At 43.3% G+C, this 20,403-nt stretch overlaps 1 protein-coding gene across 3 annotated transcripts in view; it reads left to right on the forward strand.

Moving 5' to 3' along the window:
* Window positions 1-4,906: 4,906 nt before the first annotated feature.
* Window positions 4,907-20,403, forward strand: part of CUX1 (cut like homeobox 1) — a 151,227-nt gene continuing 135,730 nt past the window's right edge. For all 3 annotated transcript variants that reach the window (XM_032448384.1, XM_032448385.1, XM_032448386.1), the window contains exon 1: window positions 4,907-5,052. The gene's annotated coding sequence lies outside the window, so the exon portion shown is untranslated. The remainder of the gene's footprint in view (window positions 5,053-20,403) is intronic.

The raw sequence follows: 20,403 nt of genomic DNA on the forward strand, positions 1-20,403 counted from the left end.
CAGCAAGTTCCAACTTGAGTCTCTTCCATCTTTAACTGTGTTGTGGAACACAAGGTAGGACAGTTCATTCACCTGCTGTGCCACTTCTGCTCCATCCAACAGCAGAAGGGAGCAGGGAGGTTTGTTAGCTCAAGGCTGAAGAGATTTTCTCCTTCTCCTCAAGGAATTGCTTGGCTGGAATGTGGTTTCATAGTATTTTAGGGCTCTTTTTTAGTACGTGCTTCTTTCTTTTGTTGGTAAATATTTTATGTCCAATGGTTATTGTCCATATTTTACATTAAGAAGCAGCTTAAGTAGCTTTGAGATTGGTGATTGCATTTGGAGACTGAAGGATTGTGGAGCGGCTGCTGTGATGGACTTTGGGGCAGACAGTTGGTCTGTCTTCAATGGTTAACCATGTTAAAAGCCTTCCAAGAATAAAATGGCATCAAAGAAAAAACAATTGCGACTTCTTGCTCTAAATTACAGCATAGTGAGGATTTGGGTGAAGGGAAATAAAATCTGAGCAGTGAGTTTGTTTTTCATTTAGAATGAAGCAAACAAAACGAAACAAAAAAACCCTTTGAGTTTATTATTTCTTTTAAATAAGTACCCAGAACTCACAGTGAAACGAGACTGTGTGTGTGTGTGTGTGTGTGTGCATTACTGATTTATTAGTGGCAGCCTTTGGAGCAAGTTATAAATCCCAATGTGTGTTACAGTGTGTGTCTTGCTTAAAGCACGGTCATGCTTCATTTGCTAGCAAAGCTTGGGCTGAAAAGAGGAGTAACCAAATACTCTAAATGATGTAGCAGAGCTTAGATACAGGACTGAGTGCTTTGTTATTTGGACCACTCTTTTAATACTACATTTTGCTTTCATCGGTGGTCAGAAGAATTGGTTTGGGTGACTTGATGAATCTGATGGTAGGTGGGAATGGGATGTGAATGAAGTTGTGAAGGCATCCTGCTACAAGATGGCAGTGCAGATCCCTGCACCGGAATAGAGGTGCTGTATTGAAACAGATGAGAGGAGTGCATGAAGTAGTTGGTAATTAGTTATTATTCATTTATGGTTAAGGAGGGGTGGACTGTAGTGTAGTGAGACTGGCACAGGAGCACTCACTGTCTTTTCTCAGCTCAGGATCAACTCCCAAAACAGACGATTGGGCAGATATGTGTTACTTGTGGGTCTGGGCAAAGTGGGTTTTCTTTGTTTTGCTGAAGTTTAATTGGTAGAAGATGGTGCCGTTTGGTTCCCCAGCACCCTGTAGTTGCTATGAAATAACAAGTCTGAAGCTGAGGCTGTTTTTTTTCTCCTTGCAAAGTAATTAACCAGTGCATATGCAATAACCTGATGAATTCCCTCTCCTGGAAGGCCACCAGCAGTGTGTGCAGGGCTGTGCTGTGAGCTGAAGCTGACGTGCTGTTACAGCCAGGGCTGGCCAGCAGAGCAGCAGATTGCTCCCAGAAGGACCTTTGGAGAAGTCTGACTGCAGCCACCTTTAAATCAATATATTACTTTCTCTTTTGGCCCTTTTCATTGTCGATTTGGAAAGAAGCAGTTTACACTTCCAGCAGGATGGGAGCTGGAGCTGGGCCGTGCTGAGTCCTCCAGAGCAGGGGAGCAAATGACTCCCCAGCAAACGGCTGCACTTTCTGGTCAGGAAACTCCTGTCCTTAGAGACTGCAGTGAACTGAAAGGCAGGACCCAGCGGGGTGTTAAGTAACTGATGGAGTGGGTTTGCTGACAGGTTTTCTTTTGCCAGGTTTTGAAACCAAACGACAAGGTGAGGTAATGGAAGGTGGTGGTTTCACAGCATTACAGTGCAGGCAGGAGAGCATCTGTGTGGGAGCCCTTCCAGAGAGTGTGGGGGGAGCGGATGGGGAGAGAGCAAAGCTTTGGGGTCTCACTGACACCATATCTGGGTTTGGATTGCCCAGAATGTTAAGGGCATGCTTACTACTGGATGCTAGTGATGGGTGAGAATAGGTGGGAAGGGAAACAGGGATGACTGAGACATGTGAGGAGGAGGCAAGGAGCATCAGCAGGGCTGGAGCACTGCGAGAACCTGGAGCCTGTTACTGGGAGCAGCACGATGGTGGTGCCCACCAAGGCCTGTCTATGGGTTCAGTGTGATGGTGGTGCCCACTAACACCTCTTTGTAGGGTTAGGGTTAGGGTTAGGGTTAGGGTTAGGGTTAGTACTTCATGCTGAGCAGGATGGAAAGTGAACGAACAATGCCAGAGGGTGAGAACTGCCTCTAGGAATGAAGATCTGATGTTTTGTTATTCCTGAGCAGGAGGGAAGGCTCATTCAATAGATCCTACAGACCTCTGAGACAGCTCTGGATGGTTGTCTGCATTTTAACACAGTTCAGAGCTAAGGGTGTACACAAAAAGATGGCACAGTGCTGAGCTGCTCCTGTCTGTGTGGTTTTGTTGCTGATGTGGGTATTGGTGCAACTGGTCTGTGCTGATACCAGCTCCCTTTCAAAAGCCAGCACTGACTTTCTGATAGGCTTTCCCTGCATTTGCAATAGGGCTGGTGTCAGTTTGAGCAAAGCCAACAGCAAACTTTCTTACATCTCTCTCTCTTTTAAGATACCTCATCAATAATCTCTATTGGCACTTCTGCTTTTGTTCCCTCTCCGCTTCCTGCAGAGGCCACACACACATTGACTCTCTGTCCAGAAGTGCTGCACAGAGCACAGCATTTGTTCCAGTTAAAGCTCATTTAAAAGCTGCCTGGGAGTCAAGTTACTGGAGTATGCGGAAATAAAACGTGTTTATTGAAACTTCCTTAGCTAATTCTGCGTGCAAAAGGTGGTTGCATCATTTTGCCAAGTGGCAGAATGCTTCTTAACCAATAAGTTTATTTTAATGCGTACGGGTTTTATTTATTCGTAAAGTAGGAGAGCAGCAGTTCTGTGCTCTCATTGAACTCTGATCTTTCCTTTGGCTTTGTTAGAAAGGGCTTCAGAGCATGAAGTCACCTTGCAGATAGCAAAGCTTGGGGTTTTTCAGGTTGAAAGATTGCATAATACATGTTAGGGAGGCACAGTGTCCCCCAGCCAAGCAGGCTGCAGGTATGCAGGGCTGGGCCAGGCACTTCTGCTTCGGTGTCATCAGTGCACTGAGAAATTGTCTTGCAGTAGGAAATGAAAAGCTGCAGAAAGTCGTGTCGAGAACTGTCATAGATGCAACAGAAATGAAACTTCTGAATTTGTATAGAAATACTGGTCCTGAGCAGCAGCAGAGCATTTGTTATGGCAGATTGTTAGAGCAGTTTCTGGGGGAGCTGGGCTGCTGTATAAAGAACAGGAGGGGAAGGGTGGGCTGTCCTGCCCCCAATACATTTGTCACAGTGAGGCAAAGTAGAAGCCCTGGTTGTTCCCCAGCTCTGTGTGGCTCAAGCATCGTCACCAGCCTGTCCTAAATCGATGGCACATTGGAGAGAGGGGAAAGAAGTGGGAAAGAGAATAGTGCTGCTTGTTTTGCTTCCTCCAGGCTGTGTCTGTGGGGGTGACTGAACAGTGCCAACTCTTGGCCAGGAAGTTCATTGGACACTGATATCAAAGAGGTGGAGAATGGCACTCAGACACGGTCTGCTATGTTTGTTTTGCATGAAGGGACTGTGCAGTGCACTTATATATCAGGTCTCGTATCCAGGGTTAGATATTCACACTGCTCTTGTCCTCCAAGCCTGTTAGTGTAGGTCTCTAAATCCCACTTGCCATTTGTAGAGTTCCTCGCAAACCCTCTGTGCTGTAAAACAAGCACTGAATTCTTTGGCCTGCTGAAATTCCCTCATACTTCACTATTAGTGTTTGCTTTGCTTTGCTTTAAATGTGGGCTTCCTTTTTAAATATAGTTTTCCAAGTTGCCGGCCGTACCAGATTGTTTATATTTTTTAAAAGCCTTCTGCTTAGCCGTTATATTGCTCTTTATAGTACTGCTTAACCACATTGGTTTCTGTTGCTCTTTTTTCTTGCATAAACTTAGCTGGGATGAATTTCAAATGTGGTTTATCCAACTGTTAAGTATTTCCCACTTTTCTGCAATAGATTTCACATATGTTACAGAATTCCAAACCAAGATCTGGTGGACATATTGCCCTATTTCTTTTTTTTTTCCCCCCTCAAAGTCAGAAATATGGTGTTTTTAAAGCCTTGCAGTGACGATATTTAGGTCACTGGCTCCAGTGTGCTGCCTGGCTTCAAATCCATTTGTCATATTTAGCTTATTTCTAAGGATTAAGATAACTGTGGTCCATATACGTAGGAAAAAAGAGAAGACTTAAAGGGGAAAAAAGTTGATTCTTTTGAGGTGGAAGGTGCAGAAAGGAGTTTTTCCCTCCTTAATTCAGGCTGTGGGGTCACATGGAGCACATCTCCATCCCATTGCTGAAGGTGCCAGCATTCAGCCCCCACAAAAAGTAACCAACTGTCTAAACTTAGCCACATCTGCTTTATTTTTACTGCAGTCCATTACTCCCAGTGATCTGGGGATGGAGTCTGTGGCTGAGTAGAGGACTGAGCCTTTTTTTTTAGTGTTATGTGGAAGTATTGCAAGAAGGGGATGGACAGACGGGGAAGATTGTGCTGTTGGTTTATGCACTGCAAGGTGACACATTCAGTCCAGTCGGGATCAGTGCAGTGGCATCCTGGAAGCAGAGTCTTGAGCAAAGGAACTGGTGGGGAGTGAACTTGGGCGGTGTGTATGTATGTCATAGCATCACTGAGTTGGAAGGGACCTTAAAGGCCATCTGGTCCAACTCCCCTGCGATGAACAGGGACACCCGCAGCTCCATCAGGTGCTCATAGATATATATATATAAACATCTTTTGGAGTGGAAACAGGGAGGCTATCCCAGGCCATGTGATGGACTCAGACATGATGTTATTTGGATTTCTGTAATAAACTGAACTCTAACTGTGGTCCTTTTTCTTTTTCTTGACAGAGAGAACTCGATGCCACAGCAACAATATTGGCCAACCGGCAAGATGAAAGCGAGCAGTCCAGGAAGAAACTTATCGAGCAAAGTCGGGAGTTCAAGAAGAACACTCCAGAGGTAAGGAGCCAACGTGTTTAGGGGGCTCTGTTCTTAATGTTCGGTTTTTATGATGTTCTCTGCTGAGACCATTCTGTGTTGTGAGTATTAGAATAGGAGGTGACTTCTCAGAGCAGGTCTGAGCGTCATCCTGCAGTCAGGCTCACTCTAAGTTTTGTTGTAAAGTAAAACCTGGAGAAGTGCAAAAAAAAAAGAAAGATTATTCAGTTAAACCTAATTCTTGTAGCGCTTGGGTGTAGCGAGTGATGTTTTGCAGCATAAATAAATCTACATCAAGGGCATGACTTCAAAGATGCTCATTTTTCCACCAAGAATCAAACGAAGTTCAGTTGTTGATTTCACTGGAAATGCAACAAGGTCAGCGCTGAGCTGCGGGCACAGCTCTGCACCACGGCCGTGCATTGCACTCCAGCTGGTGTGCGAAGGGTTGGACCGGTGCTGGGCCAACCTCAGGGAGCTGAGTGCTGCAGGGATGGAGAGGGTGGTTTCTAAACTCTTCCATGGCTATGATACTGTGTGCAGTGTGTCTGTGCACACACGTGTGGTTGTGTATAGGATAGATACAAACTCATTTTCTATTGGGAACGGAGAGAAGTGAAACAATATAAAGGTATAGGAAACTATACAGAATTCAGAAAATAAACTGTTGTCTGGGGTCGCATTTTTTGAATTGTTTGCTAGAAGCTGAAGTTCATTCTCCAAAACTTATTTGAGTTTCCTGCTTCCTTCCTTTCTTTCCTGTAAGGAGAATTGCAGGCTGGGGCTGCAGCTGCCGGCTCCTGAGGGACAGCAAACTCCTGGATCCATCTCAGGGTGATTTCTTGAGGCCAGTTTTGTTTTTACAGAGCAGGTTACTGGCAGGGAAAAAAATCCAGCCCTGCACTTTTTGGAAAGATAAGGAATAATACTGAGTAATACTCAAAGCTTAGACTGTTTTGGAGGGCAGGAGGATGACAGAAAGCAATGTTAGGGCACCTCGATCTGATTTGTTTTCCAAAACTTCAGCTCCATCATAAAACCTGTACCATGTGATAAGACCTTCCCTGAGGTGGGCAGGAAGCACAGTGAGCCACTGGCATTTCCCAGCTGACCCATTCATGTTACTGAACTTCAAGCATACTCTTTATAATAACAAAGAGAACTCTAGTAGCAAACTTGCTGGCTTGCAGAACTGTTCTTTGAATAGATAAGTCAGTATACAGCTTAATTAAAATTTCCAAGATGAAGCAACATCTTTCTTCCTGTAAAGAGTGTGGATGGAATCTCTAAATATAACAGCTCTAGAGCCCTGCTTTCCATTTTCATTGCTCATTCTGGATGCATCCCCACTGGTGCAGCAGTGGTTTGGTCTGCTGAGGCATCTCCTGCCTTCAGCTGTTGCTGTTCCCACCATAAATCAGGAAACAAATGTCGTTTGCCTTGAGTTTCCTATCAATTGCTGTCTGAGGTGTCCTCTAGACTTTCCATAGTGTCTGCCATAAGCAATCTCGTGCATAGCAGAAAAGGACTTTTAAAAACTACTGATGGAGTTGAGGATGTTTATGCTGCTGTTTTAGGAGACTTGAAAAGATGTGACAGATCTGCTGGGATTATTTCTGCCTTCTTTGCAAATTATCACATTGCAAAAGAAATGTAATAATATTTTCGTGCTTATTGGAACTACTGCAGGGCTCGATATTGCAAAGTATTGGAGTACCAGGTCTGAGTTGACATGCTGGGATGTTAATCTAGGAGGCAGCATTTCAATCCTCAGTCATTGTGTAGCTGCATGTTTGAGTTTGATTCCCAAAGCAAGGTGTATTTCAGTGAGGAGAACGATGCATTACAGCATGCACGCTAATTATTCTTTGCACAGCAGGTCATTCAGTATAGCAGGTTGTATTGTGCTTAGGTGTGTCTGCAGCTCTCAGTGTCTAATGAGGTCTGGCTGTTGGTGTGGCTGTGTCATGAAGTGGGTTCCTGTCCAGTTTTAGACCTGAGGAGTGATAGAGTCAGGACTCCTGAAGGTTGGGTGAGGATGGGCTCTGCTGTGCACACAGCTGTACAAGGGGAGGTGGTGAGGTTGGCTGGCACTGCTGCTTATGTGAATGTGAACACCTGGACAGACACTTTTTGGCCTCTTTTTAATTCTGATTGTAACAGAAGGCAGTTCAGTGTTTCTGATTTAGCCATCTGAAACAGAGAATCGCTGAGCTGTGCTGACTGTTGTCAGTCTCACCTGCAATAAGGATGGTAAAATGGAGGGTCTGCATCCAAGGGCCCGCAGGAGCCCCCCACAGCTCATGACTTTGGTCGCTCTGTGTTTTCCTGGGGGGATGCTGAGCTGTGGGTTCCTCCCTGCTGTTGCCCTTCGTTGTTGTTCCTGGGCTGTAAATGTGCTCTGTCTGTGAGATTTGGAAAGCCAAGATTACCTTAAAATGCTCCAATGGGCAGCTGTGTTTTGCAAAGCAGATTAAAGATTGGATCAGCAGTTAGGGAAGGACAGGGGGGAAACTGTAAGCACAGACAGCAGAAGGGGGTTCTTGGAGCAAAGCTTTTAAATGCCCTGGGAAATGGAATATTGAAAGATGCCAGAAATCAAACAGCCTGGGCTTCTCTCACTGCCCGACCCATCCTGCTCCTGTGTGGGATCCATGTATGAAGGTGATGCTTGTCTGTAAGACCCACATTTGTTTTACAGAGGTGGCATTCCTATGGCAGCTGTAAGTAAAGGAGGGGAGCTCAGTTTCTATTAAACGAGGGCTCTGTTTGTCAATATCCAACCTGCCAGAATTACTCAAGTCTCCGTTGGTTCTGGTGCATTCGGTTGGGTTGGCTGGTCTGCAGTGAAAGATAATCAAATTAAGCTTAAAGAAAAGAAAAAAAACCACCAATTGGAACGAGAGGAGCGGTGTTCTAATTGCAGATAGTGAAGTATGGTGGGATCCTGACAGCTCTGCATGCTCAGCTCTGGTCTGCAGGATCCCCTGCTTAGCAAAGCTCCCAGAGATGCACAGCACAGGGGTGGATATTGATTTGCTGCCATCTAGAGCTGGGTTCTTCTTTCTCCTGTTAAAAACAGCTTTGCTTTGCATTCCCTGCACTCATGGGAGTGCACAGTGTGGGGATGGCCCTCCTCCCCTTCCATGGGGAGCCCTGGGATGGCTGTGTTTGGAGCAGGGCACAGTCCTGTGCCACAGCACAGCTCGGTGTGATGTGAAACTGGACATCTCAATGCACGGCAGGGCATGAAAAGAACCACCTTTAGATGCCTTTCCATACTTAATACTTGAAAATTAGTGCAGGAGAAAATGACTGTGGGAGCATCAGTTCTCTTCTTCACTCTCCCTGTGGCTTTGAAGAGAGATTGGTGTTAGGAAGCAATGAATTTGCAGACAAGCAGTTTGTTCAGAAAGAGTCTTTTTGTTTTCCTACTCTGTGTGTGACTCAAACATTGTCATTATCAATGTTCTTTCAATTCTATCATAAAATTGTTCCGTGTTTTTAAGGTTCCTCATGTATTTAAAACCTCAGCAGAACTTTACAATACCTCACTTGCTGATGTAAAACATTGCCGTGTCCTTCTGTAAAGGGACAAGATAATAAGAACAGAGGAAGTAGGGCTTATCTTCCAGGTCTAGAACATAGACAGATACCTTCAGGATAATCAGTTTTCAACACGTTTTACCTCGAGAGTCTTTGGATAAAGCTGGAGACATATGGATGATTGCTTTATTCAGGAGTTCCAAAAATATTCAAGAAGGAGGCACATCTGATTGAGCTGAATGTGTTAATGTGGTTCAAGTAATTAATTACTCTGAAGCCACTTGCTCTTGGTGATTTTGATTTATTCTATTTAAGCGCTTTTCTGGTTAAACATGCTTGACAGCTGAATGTATTTTTGTTCTAGCAGCATCAGTTGCAGATACTGTATCTCAGTACTGCCAGGAGTGCTGTGTTTTGCATTGCAGAAGAGAGGAACGAGGGACATTTTATATATTTCAGTAGTTTAAATGCTCCCTTCAAGTACTGGAAGGCCACAGTGAGGTCTCCCCAGAGCCTTCTCTTCTCCAAGCTAAACAAGCCCAGTTCCCTCAACCTTTCCTCATAGGAGAGGTGCTCCAGTCTTCTGTTTATACAGGTAAGTGTGAAACTGGGTAGTTGGATGCAGATCCCACAGCGATAAGGCTGAATGCTCCCAAAGCAAGTCTGAAGTTCACATCCTGAATTCACTCAGACCCTTAAAACAGTAGGTGGGCTTATTTTCAAGGCTCAGCATCTAAACATGCTCTTCCTTCCTGTGTGCGCTTACCAGAAGAAATAATTAAACATCTTCCATCGGCGCTTTTCCTTTTAACTTGGTGAGCAAATGTTCTGTGAGTCTCCTCCAGTTCATCCACTGGCCCACCTCAAAGTCATTCAGGTGTAATTAAAGGCACATGTTGTTCTCATTAAAATTATTATGTTGTCGTGAATAACTTTTAATAACAGTTGCCAGTAACGAGGGATTCTTTTCATTGCTCTGACAGTGGATAAGTGAAAAGTTGGATCTACTTGAAACAAGAGCAGAAACGATTAATGCACTGAGGGAAAATGCTCACTAACAAAGTGACTGCGGTGCGGAGCTGAGAGCGTTTCTCTTTAGAAAACAAACAAGAAGGCAGCAAACTTTCTGCTCAGTTGCTCTTTTGCAGGGCCAGATTTCGGATGGCAAACGTTTGAGAAGAGAAATATCGGTAAAATCCTCTTCAAACCTGTTGGCATCCACATACTTGTTGCATCTTTTGCCTTTTTCCTTACTTTATGTTTTAAAGGCTTCCTGGTGACTGTTTTCAAGTGACTTGAATGACATACGAGAATTAGAGCAGAGGAGAGCCGGTCTTATTTCTGAATTCTTTTTGCATTAACACATCCGCGGCGTTGATGAATATATGGAAAAATGAAATTGTGCTTCTATCCCGCCGTGTCTCCAACGTGACAATAAATCAACTTCTATTTTTTTTTTTCCCCCCTTTTAAAATGTCTGGCCTTGTAATTTATGTTTGCGTAACCCATTACTAAATTCATAGTAGGTGTTTTGGTTGGCAGGCATGGTTCCAGAGATTCAGTGGACCCGCTTTAATACTGAGCTTTTGTTACTGCTCATAATTATGTGCAGTAATGGATGTGTTTTCTTAATTATAAAGAGCAGCTCGCCTTCAGTTTGGGATCTCTTACTTCCTCAGCAGAAAACTGTGCTTTTATCCTTTGAAAGAATCGGTGTCTTTTAGGCTTTTGAGAAACAAAATGCGTTTTCCAGGTTGTTCTTTTTTTCCCCATTTTCAGAGGAAGAAACAGAAAAGGTAAAAATATACAGAAAGTAAAGCCACGATATTGAGAGTTTTTGAGGATTCTTTTATGGTCGAGCTGTAAATATTGAGACCAGCTTCAAGACAGTATGCAAATAAAAGGAGTTTTATTAATAACCATTATCTGGACCCTGGCAATAAATATGTATGACTCACACAGGAGTAAACCCACCCAATAAATATAAAAGCCATACAAAACCATTAAAAAATGTTAATGGACTTGCAGATGGAAGAATTTAATGCAACTGTAGTTACTCAGGTTCCAACTCCTGTTAGTATTTCTCATCTGCTTGAAAGCTTTCATCTGAAATACATTGCTACCATTCACGATTCCACCTTGTCTCTGTTTAAAACCATAAAATTGTGGTTTCACAATTTGCAGAGCACTAATGCTTATTTATGGCGATATTTCTGCGTTTTTAAGCATAGAGGTGGTTATTTATTTCTTGAACATACATTGACTTTCCAAGAGAAGGTTCTCAGAAGCTGCAGCAGGTCTGTGCTCTGCCCACGTCTGGGTTTGCAGAGTGATGCCAAGGGACTGTGTTGGGTTGGAATAGACCTTGAAGATCATGTAGTTCCAACCCTACAGTGCCTGGATGTGTTGGGACTCCTCAGTCCTGCGTGTCGAAAGGGGTCATAGAATCATTATGGTTGGGAAAGACCTCTAAGATCTCCACATCCAACCCCAACAGCCCCCCAACATGCCGACTGCCTAATTGGTCCTAATACCCAACCTGAACTTCCCCTGGTGCTACTTGAAGCCACAAAGACCTAAGTGTTGTCATAGAATCATAGGGCCTGGAGGGACATCTAGAGATCATCAAATCCAACTCCTGGCAGGTTCCCTAGGATAGGTTGCAATGCTGGTGAGGTCTTGATGCCGTCAGCCCTCAGAGTGCTGAGATTCAGCTCTAAGTCAAAGGTTGAATGTGGCCATCAGCATGCAGCAGTCCTGGAGAGCATTGTGCCTTTAAACCAAGCACTTATTGCAGGCAGCACATCTTGTGCCTGCGGTGCGCCTGGTTCATCCATGCAGTGAAAATAAGGGCAACAATAAAAGAAGTGAAGTGACGCTTTGTTAGGAAGACATTTTTAGTCCAAAAAAATCAGGTAACTGGTTGAAGTGGTTGTTCAATTAATGCTTGATAAAGCAATAAGCCAGTTTAAAATGTACTTGCAGTTACAGGAAGAGGAATATATTAAGCTCACCTGTTGAGAGGATTATCTCTGCTAAACACACGCATTTTACATGAGACCAAAATAGATCCTTAAAAAATTAATACTAAAATAGGTTTACAGCCGAGAGAGAGGTTTCTTTCCGACCTGTTTTGCCGTGTGCTCATCTGCTTTTGCAGGAATTTTAAGCACTGAAGGAATGAAGTCAAAGCTGCTGCTTGTCTTTGAAATGGATGCCTCTTTGATAAGCCTCTGATCTCCGTACCCACAGTTGTAGCAGCAGATTCAAACACTGATTGTAAAATTGAGAGACTAAAACGTAGCCACGACAGCTTCAAACACTCTGTCTCTCTGTCAGATTCAATGCACAGGACATTGCCAGGAGTTAAAACGATGCAAAATTAAAGTAGCCTACTAAATTTACCTGCCATGGCGAATCCACAAAAGAGCTGCCACTTCTAATCCTCAGATTCATTTCAAATTATTATTTTTTCAAATTAGACTCCCTGATCTCTTCAGCTCAAGCTGTTGTACGGATTTGAAAAGCTGTCTCTTCTTGTCAGATCACTGGTTTAATAATAATAATATCTCGCGTTTATATAGTCCTTTTCATCCTGCAGCTTCCTAAAGTGCTTTACAAGCTTTATGTGTACAAAACCGTGCAACCACCTCTTGGGTGGTTGGTGCTGCTCAGCTGCAGGATGGCTGGCAGCTCGCTGTGCTCACCTTCCTGCTTCCCATGGAAGCCTTGAGGGAAAGGCAAGGCTGCTTATGGACCCAGTTGATCCCAAAGGGATCACGCTGTTATCCCTGGTGCAGGGCAGGGATGCTGTGTCCATCTCTGGGCATGGTGATGAAGGTCACTCAGTGCTGCATTGCCTTTTTCACTAGGAGCAGGTACACGGGTAACTTGAATATATAGACTGGTTTTAAATAATCCAGTCTTGGACATGAATGCTCTTAGTCATGTCTTTCTGATAGAGACTGCTTGGACTTTGGCCTGTCAATAAACACATTGCATTGAGGATGGTCATAGAGGATGGATATTTGTCAGATGAGTCCCAGTGCTGGAGGACATCATCCAGCTCGTGTATTTTTCAGCTCTATTCCCACTGTATCTTTATTCTTGCAGCCTAGTCTGCAGGTTTCTTAAAGGGATTATACTCCCAAGCCCAGGTCTTAAAGATAGTTTTAATGAGTTTGATGAGGCTGTGTAGCAGGCTTCCACAGATGCCCATCTGTCTGAGTAGCATTTTTAATGGCAATTCCCTCTGCTCAGGAGATTAACATAATGCTTTGAGGGCTTCTTCCCCACCTCATGGTGGCATATAAAGGCAAGCTCTATTGCGTGGCAATATCCTTCCCCAATAAAAGAGCATCTTTAGACTTAAAGCTGTGGTTCGCTGGTGCAAGAGCTTTGTTCTTTGTCAGCAGTAAAGGAGTGTAGAGGCTCATGTGAGTCCAGAATCATAGAATCCTTTGTGTTGGAAGAGACCCTTAAAGATCATCCAGTCCAGCTCCCCACAGCAAACAGGGACATCTACAGGGATGCTCAGCCGCTCAGGCTCTGCTCCCACTGCTTTCAGTGGAGGATACTTCTTGCCAATTTCAGGTGGCAATTTGCTCTAAAATGCCCCCATCAACCCCAGCCTTCAAGATTCCTTCCTAGGGAACGTAACCTGTGAGTTCATATTACCTGCTTCAGTTTCTTACATCTTTAGATGTGTACCTGAGTAAGGGCTCGGAAAACAGCTTCTAGTAAGTATTAATTTACATGAGTTATAACTCATATGTTTACAACATATGTTTTAAAGAGCTTTTGACTATTAAAACCTGCTGCTTGTCCAAAGTTAAATACTGCCGTGCTGTTTTCCAATCAGTGTAATTTCAGAGCAAGGAAGAAAGATGTCTGCATTCCTTGATATTCCTATTCCTGATAACAGAGGAAAGAGACACAACATGTTTTTTGCCCGTGAGCTTTTGAAGCATCAGAAATATGTTGTGGAGATAGATTCATTGGCCAAGTGTGTGCTGTTGGGCTGCTGTTCAGAAACAAAGGCTTTTGGTGGGTATGAATGTTATCTTTTCTGTAGCTGATCATATATATTCATTTTATGACTTCAAAAAGAGACTGACTGTCTTCGCGTGGAGCAGTGAACAACTCTGATAACTAAGATACGACCCCATACAATGTATGGATGTGGAAAAATAGCAGTTATAATGTTAATGCTCACCAGTTTGATAGTTCCCAGGATCAGCTGTTCTCCCGTTGGTTTCAGTTCTATAAAAAAGGGTGGAAAAGTGTTTTATTTCCTTGTCAATACATGCAAATGCAAAGTGCTTAGATGTGGCATCCTTTGCAGCTTTTAAGGATAAGCAGGTACTTAAGTGCTAATAACATCACTAGATTTGTTTCCTCCTTTAGCGAGCGGGGTGATCTGAAGGAGCAGAAAATGGCTCTCAAGTCCCGACTTGCTGCTGCCAAATGCAAAGGTCTATAATTGAAGCCTGGCATTGGTTGCACGCCCCTTTCATAAGTGCTTGTGTTTTACCATGCAGGAATAAAAAAACTGGGAGTCAAACACCATCAGTTGTAAAAGATGTTATATAAAATCCACCAAATCTCTGCTGCTGAGAACTGTTTCCACTGAAACGAGCAGTTTAATTTTACCAATCTGCTGACTTCTCTCTGCTCTCAGAGCCCTAAATTGGCAATGTGCATTCCAATGACCCAGCCCAATGGACAGGTTGATGTTGTCAGATACGTCGTGTTTGTAGAACCTTGTGTGTCCCATGCTTTGGTACCCTTAAAGTTGTGCCAGGAATCAGAATTTAACACTGGGATTAATGAACATCCAGAACATTGAACGGCTGCATTTGTTGGCCATAGAAGATAATGGAAGGATAACCAGTAAACCAATACATTGGGCTTGGAAAGTCCTCAGTGTTAAGTCAATCTATTGAGGAAGCTATGTCAGTCTATTGAGGAAGAGCTATTTCTGGGAATGAAGTGACTCTGTTTAGGTTAAATAAAAAAGGAAATAGTAGCCACAATGTCAGTAGGTAGGAAAAAAGATGCTTAGCAGTAAAAATCACAATATTCACCTTTATCAAAGCAGGGTCTTTGCAGGTTGGGATCTTTGGCTGGAGGCCTTCCAATGCAGAATGACTAAGTAAGAAAAGACAACTCCCAAAGCTGCTGGGTGGAGTCCCTAAGGCTGGTACCAGCTAATTCCCAGAAAGGAAAACAATCACTCCTTAATGGGAATTCTTTAAACCGAAGATTATTCGCTTATCAATACTCTAAAAATATCTTAAATAGTTCTCCAGGTTCTCAAGCTCAGCAGTGCTTTTGCTCAGAGCTGAGCGGGGATGGCAGACGTGCACTGGAGTGTTTTTAAATACTTCTTGAGCTTCTAAGAGCAGAAGGGGGAGATGAGAATGGAAAGAAAGGGATTAAACAAGGCGCGGTGCTGTGCTGTTTCTTGGCCAGTGAGGAAAGGACTGAGAAAGGTCAGAGTTCCAGGTCTTTCCCTTAGAAATTTTAGGGGGAAATGGTACATTTCTAATACTTGCCTCCTTGTATTGCTGGACCGTGTGGACTTTATTTCAGATCAGTATAAATAATGTGATTTTTCTGAATAGCTCTGTGGAGTGTTATGTGTTCAGCTGAGGTGCCAGGTTGTTGTATACAACATGATGCAGTGAGGTGGTGTGAAGGTGCAGTAGCAGCCGGTATTGCTTTAATATTGATAAAACACTTTGCAGACGAACACTTCCCAGTTAGAATGGATTGGCAGGGATCTCCATCCTTGTCATCAGTAAACCTTCGTGCCTTAAAACATTCAGCTGAGCTTTTCTGTTGTATTTCTCGCACATGAGCTAATTAGCAGGTAGTTTGTGCTAAGATAATGAGAACACTAACAGTCAGAGATTGTTTTCTACACCAAATCAAAGGAAACTTCCAGAGGTTGATCATTTCTAGTGTTCTGAAGGTGATGTTTGCTTTTTGTTTCGGGAAATTAGTCTTCAAGGTACCTGGTTAGAATCTTAGAATCCTTAAGGATGGAAAGAGCTGTAAGATCATTTATTTGAAGTTGGGCAGGCTGCTCAGTAATCCTTCTGTGGAGTTATGTGCCCAGACTCCTGCAGTGCGTATCTCAAGACTTGGATCTTGCAGATTAATCCAGATTTAACAAAATAAGCAGCATTCTTGTGCTAAAATGACTTTTTGGCTTACAGCAAGGGTGTAGTCACTGTCCTCCCTTCATCTGGGGAGACTGATTCCTTGTGGTTGCATTGAAAAAAACAGACAACATTGCAGCTTCTCCTTTCCCCTAATTTGACCCCAGCTACAGAAAGTTGCCTGAAGTTCTTGCTTTTCTCATTGACTGAAGCAAGCAGGTCTAAACAAGACTCCTAAATTTCACCAACTGCCTTAATCAGGGTTAGCTCCGTTTTATCATGTGGAAGCCTGTTGTTGGCCTCAAAGCTGGATGTGCAGTGTTCCCCATTTGGGAATGTTTCTCATGAAAGAATCATCTAGCAGTGCCAGCTGATCAAACCAAGCTTCTCACTGAAGGATGGGGTGATGATGTTTAACCAGGGATGCCCAGTCTAGGAGGTCACCTGCAAAGAGCTCTGGTGATGTGGACACTGGGACAGTTGCTCCCTTGTTTCTATTTTTCCTTTCTAATACCAGAAAGTTCCATGGGAAGGGTCCCATGTTGCTGCCTGAGTGCAGTCAGTGCCTTGGGGCCAGCAGGGGATGCAGAGAGGCTGTTCACATCCTCCCGTCCCATAGGCCCCAATGGCCGCCATGATGCGACATACTCTGGGCCTTGACTTGGAGACCCTGCACTGCCTGCAATCAGAGCAGCAACAAAGGTGAAGACATTCCAGAGCAATTAACGTGTTGTGCAATATTTAAATTATTTTTAATCATAGTTTTACCTCAAATTATAATTTAAGATATATCGTGTAATCAGTGGTAATACCAAATGAAAAGGGAAAGGGCATGTTCTTTCTTCTGAATGCTCTCCGTGTAATAATCAGCTAATAATGCTGTCTGCTTTAATTCAGAAGTTCCACTTGCTCAGTTCCTAAGTTGGCAGGCTGCTTTTTTAATTCTTCTCTTCTAATTTGTTGTAACATGTATGAAATACATGTGTTCATTTGAGTAAATACAGCGCAGTTAATCAAAGGAAATGATTGCAGAAGAAACCCAGGAGGGCAGCTAGTTATCGCATAGAAAGAAGTTATGTAGTTCTGCCAAATTAATTAAACTTCACCAGTTAAAGGCAAAGGTTATGCTAGGAATCTTGCAGAGTGTTGGGTGCAGGTGGCTTGTTTTAATGGGTGAAATGATGACCCTTTGGTTGGGCAGATTCTTTCTTGTTTCCAGGTTGTTTATTCGTGACATCCCACTGCACTGTTGCTCTGAATTTCCTCATGGGTTTCCCTTAATGGGACGGGCAGCAGAGTTCTGCCTCCCTCACCCCAATGGAGGGCTGAGTATTTGCTGTCCCCGCGTCACTGCTGAGTGTCCCCACTCTGCAAGGAGAGCTGTAATTAACTCGCAGGCGCTCGTCAGAGGATCCGGCAGAGTGCCAGGAAATCAACCCCAATTACTGTATTCACGTTGTCAGTAATGCCCACTTCATGGTTCCTGCTAATTTGAAATGGCAAGTCCCAACTTCCCATAGCAAAATTGCCATTTTTTTACACCGTTCTTCTATTTTCTGTTCCTTATTCTGTTATTTTGACTCCATTAAATTACTGCTGTAAAGAGAATTACAAGCCATCTCGCTGAACTCTCATCAGGTAATTGCAGTGATACAATATAAATATAGCAGATCCAGAATTATACAGCGTGTGTTTAATACCATCTTAGAAAAGAGAAAGGGGGGAAAAATGTACATTATTTGCATTTACCGAGGGACGTTCTAGGGCTGCTCCAGAAGTTCTTCTGGTCTCAGTGTCTGTAATGCAGGTGAGCCGGGATTTGACCCCTGTGGTGCCTCACTAAATCAGGAGGAAGGAGCTGGTTGTTGTTAGATGTGCTCTGAAATGCCTGGGCTGGATGCTGGCTCCATAGAGGAGTTATTTCTATGGTCTGAGTTTCTGGGATCATGCCTGGCTGATCGGATCCAGCTCTTATCCTTCGATATTCAACAGATGTGATTATCACTTTGTAGACTTATTTCACTTCCATAATGAGTTCCTGATAGTGTCACCCAGTAATAATCTGATACGGAGAACAGAATTAATATGTTCCCTCGTATTTCTCTAACGTTAGCTTAAGGGCGAGATCATTGGGTAGGAAGTATTTTAATTCAGCAGCTTCACGTTCCCTGCTAGATAGTGGTTCTGACAAGAAGATTGCTTTTGTTGGTAGTTCACTGAAACACGTTCACTGCTGTTATTTCTAGTTGTGGCCTCCCCTTCAATTCCTATGCAACTTCCTTAGGAGCTGTTTTTACATTTAGATCATAACTTCCATTAACTGTCTGTAAATCTGCCTGGTTACCCCCAACTGGCCCTTGGCCACTGGTGCATTTATTGGCGTTTTCCTTGCTTGCAAAATGCTTCTTTAGAACATCATTACGAGTGTTGTAGGGATTATCAGGTGAGTTTCCCTGCAGCTTCATTCTTAGCTTTTGGCACTGTGTTTTGCCCTATATGGGAGATTCTACGTAGAAATAATGCCTATTTCCACACTGTCCCGTCCTTTTCAACGCAGCAAATAATGGCATTTTGTCCAGCAGTCACTCTGAAACCAATTGTAACCAGGGTGGAGTTGCTTACAGTTTGTTTTTAAAACACGCTGTACCTTTTGTTTTTTCCTTTCCCTGTTCTTGGTTTTTAGGAGGATTCAGGTATTGCTATTTAATTAATAGGGAAAGCATCCTGCTTTTTAATCTTGCATCATGTGTAGGATCCACGTTCCGACACGGCGAAGCCTGTGGACCCTTTTAAGTACAGCTTCATTATTTATTAGGCATTAATCAGATTAATTTCGTAATAGTTTCCTGCTAATCCTGCCATTGTTCCTTAACTCAGAACAAACGAAAGCATGATTTTAATTCCCTTTTAGTTGCTGCAACATCTTTTTATTATCAGTTACATTTTTATTAGAGCACTTTCAGGCAGTTGTTTAAAACCTGAAAATGATCGTGCAACACCTTACAATTACAGCACTAACTCTTTTACTGCTGATAAGAGGAGGATTTATCAGGCCAATCCCCCTTTGGTTAAACTCATGGTTCTTTGTCAGTTAAACTTTGCAGTTTTCCTGCTTTCTGCTTAATCCCAGCCCTTGTTCCAGCAGACAGAGGCTGTCATAACCCCCAAGTAAGTCCGAGCTCCTGCACAGGCAGCCCCATTGATTTCAGTCTGTCTTTACCGCTGCCCATCTCATCTCCAACAGCACTTTAAATACTCCAATGTAAGTGTATATGTAATTACAACAAGGCTGTTACCATCAAAATCAAAAGGTCATCAGGCAGATTCCCGAATGGACGTACCTCAGAAGCGCCATCATTTTCAATGCTGATGAAGATTTATGTTTTCTGTACTGAAAAGGACGATTGGGAAGAGCAGAGTTTTACTCAATAGCTCATCATGATAGGGTCATTGAGATGTCAATTACATGTTCTATATTTATAGAGCACTTCTGCTCAAGAAAGATTCCAAAGTGTCTCCCAGACACCAACATGTTCCTATGGGAAAATTAATAGGGTTTTTTACATCTTGAAATGGGAATGGCTCAGAAATAGGAGGTATGTCCTATAAAATGCTACAGTTGAATGAGTCTGCAGTGTCCACCCTTAGGAACAAACTTACTATCAGAGAGTTTTTGCATGTCACATTCTGTATGGTCCAAAACAGCTCAAGTTGCTGTTTGCAGTTGAACATCTGTTGTGGTCCCATTAACGTTTGGTTGTGTTACACTGGCAAGTAAATCATTTCTGTGCACATTCTGGAAGTGCTGCATGTTTTAATATTGTGCGAATCTTGTTGTTGTTCTTGAGGATCAAAGCTGGCACAGCAGTGAAAACTTCAGCCCCGTGTCTGCTTAGTTTGTAAGCGTGTGTTCTTCCTATGTATTGTTGTGTTCTTTCTAAGCCGACACATCCATAGGGTTGTTCAGGTTGGATAGACCACTAAGATCAGCCAGCCCAGTGCTGTCAGACCATTGGAGCGCAGAAACCCAGTTAGGAAGATATCTTGGGAAGCAGGTAGTCCTGGGAGAGCATAATTAGGGCAGATCTTATAAATATTTTTGTGTTCCTAAAAATGCCATCACGTATTACCTCAGATAGTCGTGACAATAACCAGCAGCAAGGGAGAGAGGAAGTGGAAGGAAAGGGAATTAATACACAGACCAGCGACGGGGCCATTCCTCTTTCTAAGAGCCGCTGCACGATGGACAGCTGAACTGGAGCAGCCGTAAATCTCCCAACCTCTTGTTTCTTTTTCCTGCAAGTGGGAAAATGCACCTTCAGATGGGCAGCCTCCAAAAAGCCGCGTCCTCGGATTTTCATGTTAAATCATGCTCAGGATTTTATGGTTCGGAGGAATTGCTGTGCCAGAATCCCAACTGCTCAGTTGTGAAAGCAGCTTTTCAAAGTAAGGAAGGAGCACGGTCCCACATTCATTATGAGGCTGTTGCAAGGAACTAAATTGTTTTTAAGGCTTCGCCTTCTTTGGCTCAAAATGTAGAAATCAAACAAGAGATTCTGCTTCTTATTATACAGGTGCGTGAGTCAGCTCCTTGTTTAGATTCTTAAAGCCTTTCCAATTGTGTAATAAAGTCATGTTGAAATGCATTTTAGCACTAAGT

This window comes from Coturnix japonica, chromosome 19 (genome assembly GCF_001577835.2).
Source record: "Coturnix japonica isolate 7356 chromosome 19, Coturnix japonica 2.1, whole genome shotgun sequence".
NCBI classification, from domain to species: domain Eukaryota; kingdom Metazoa; phylum Chordata; class Aves; order Galliformes; family Phasianidae; genus Coturnix; species Coturnix japonica.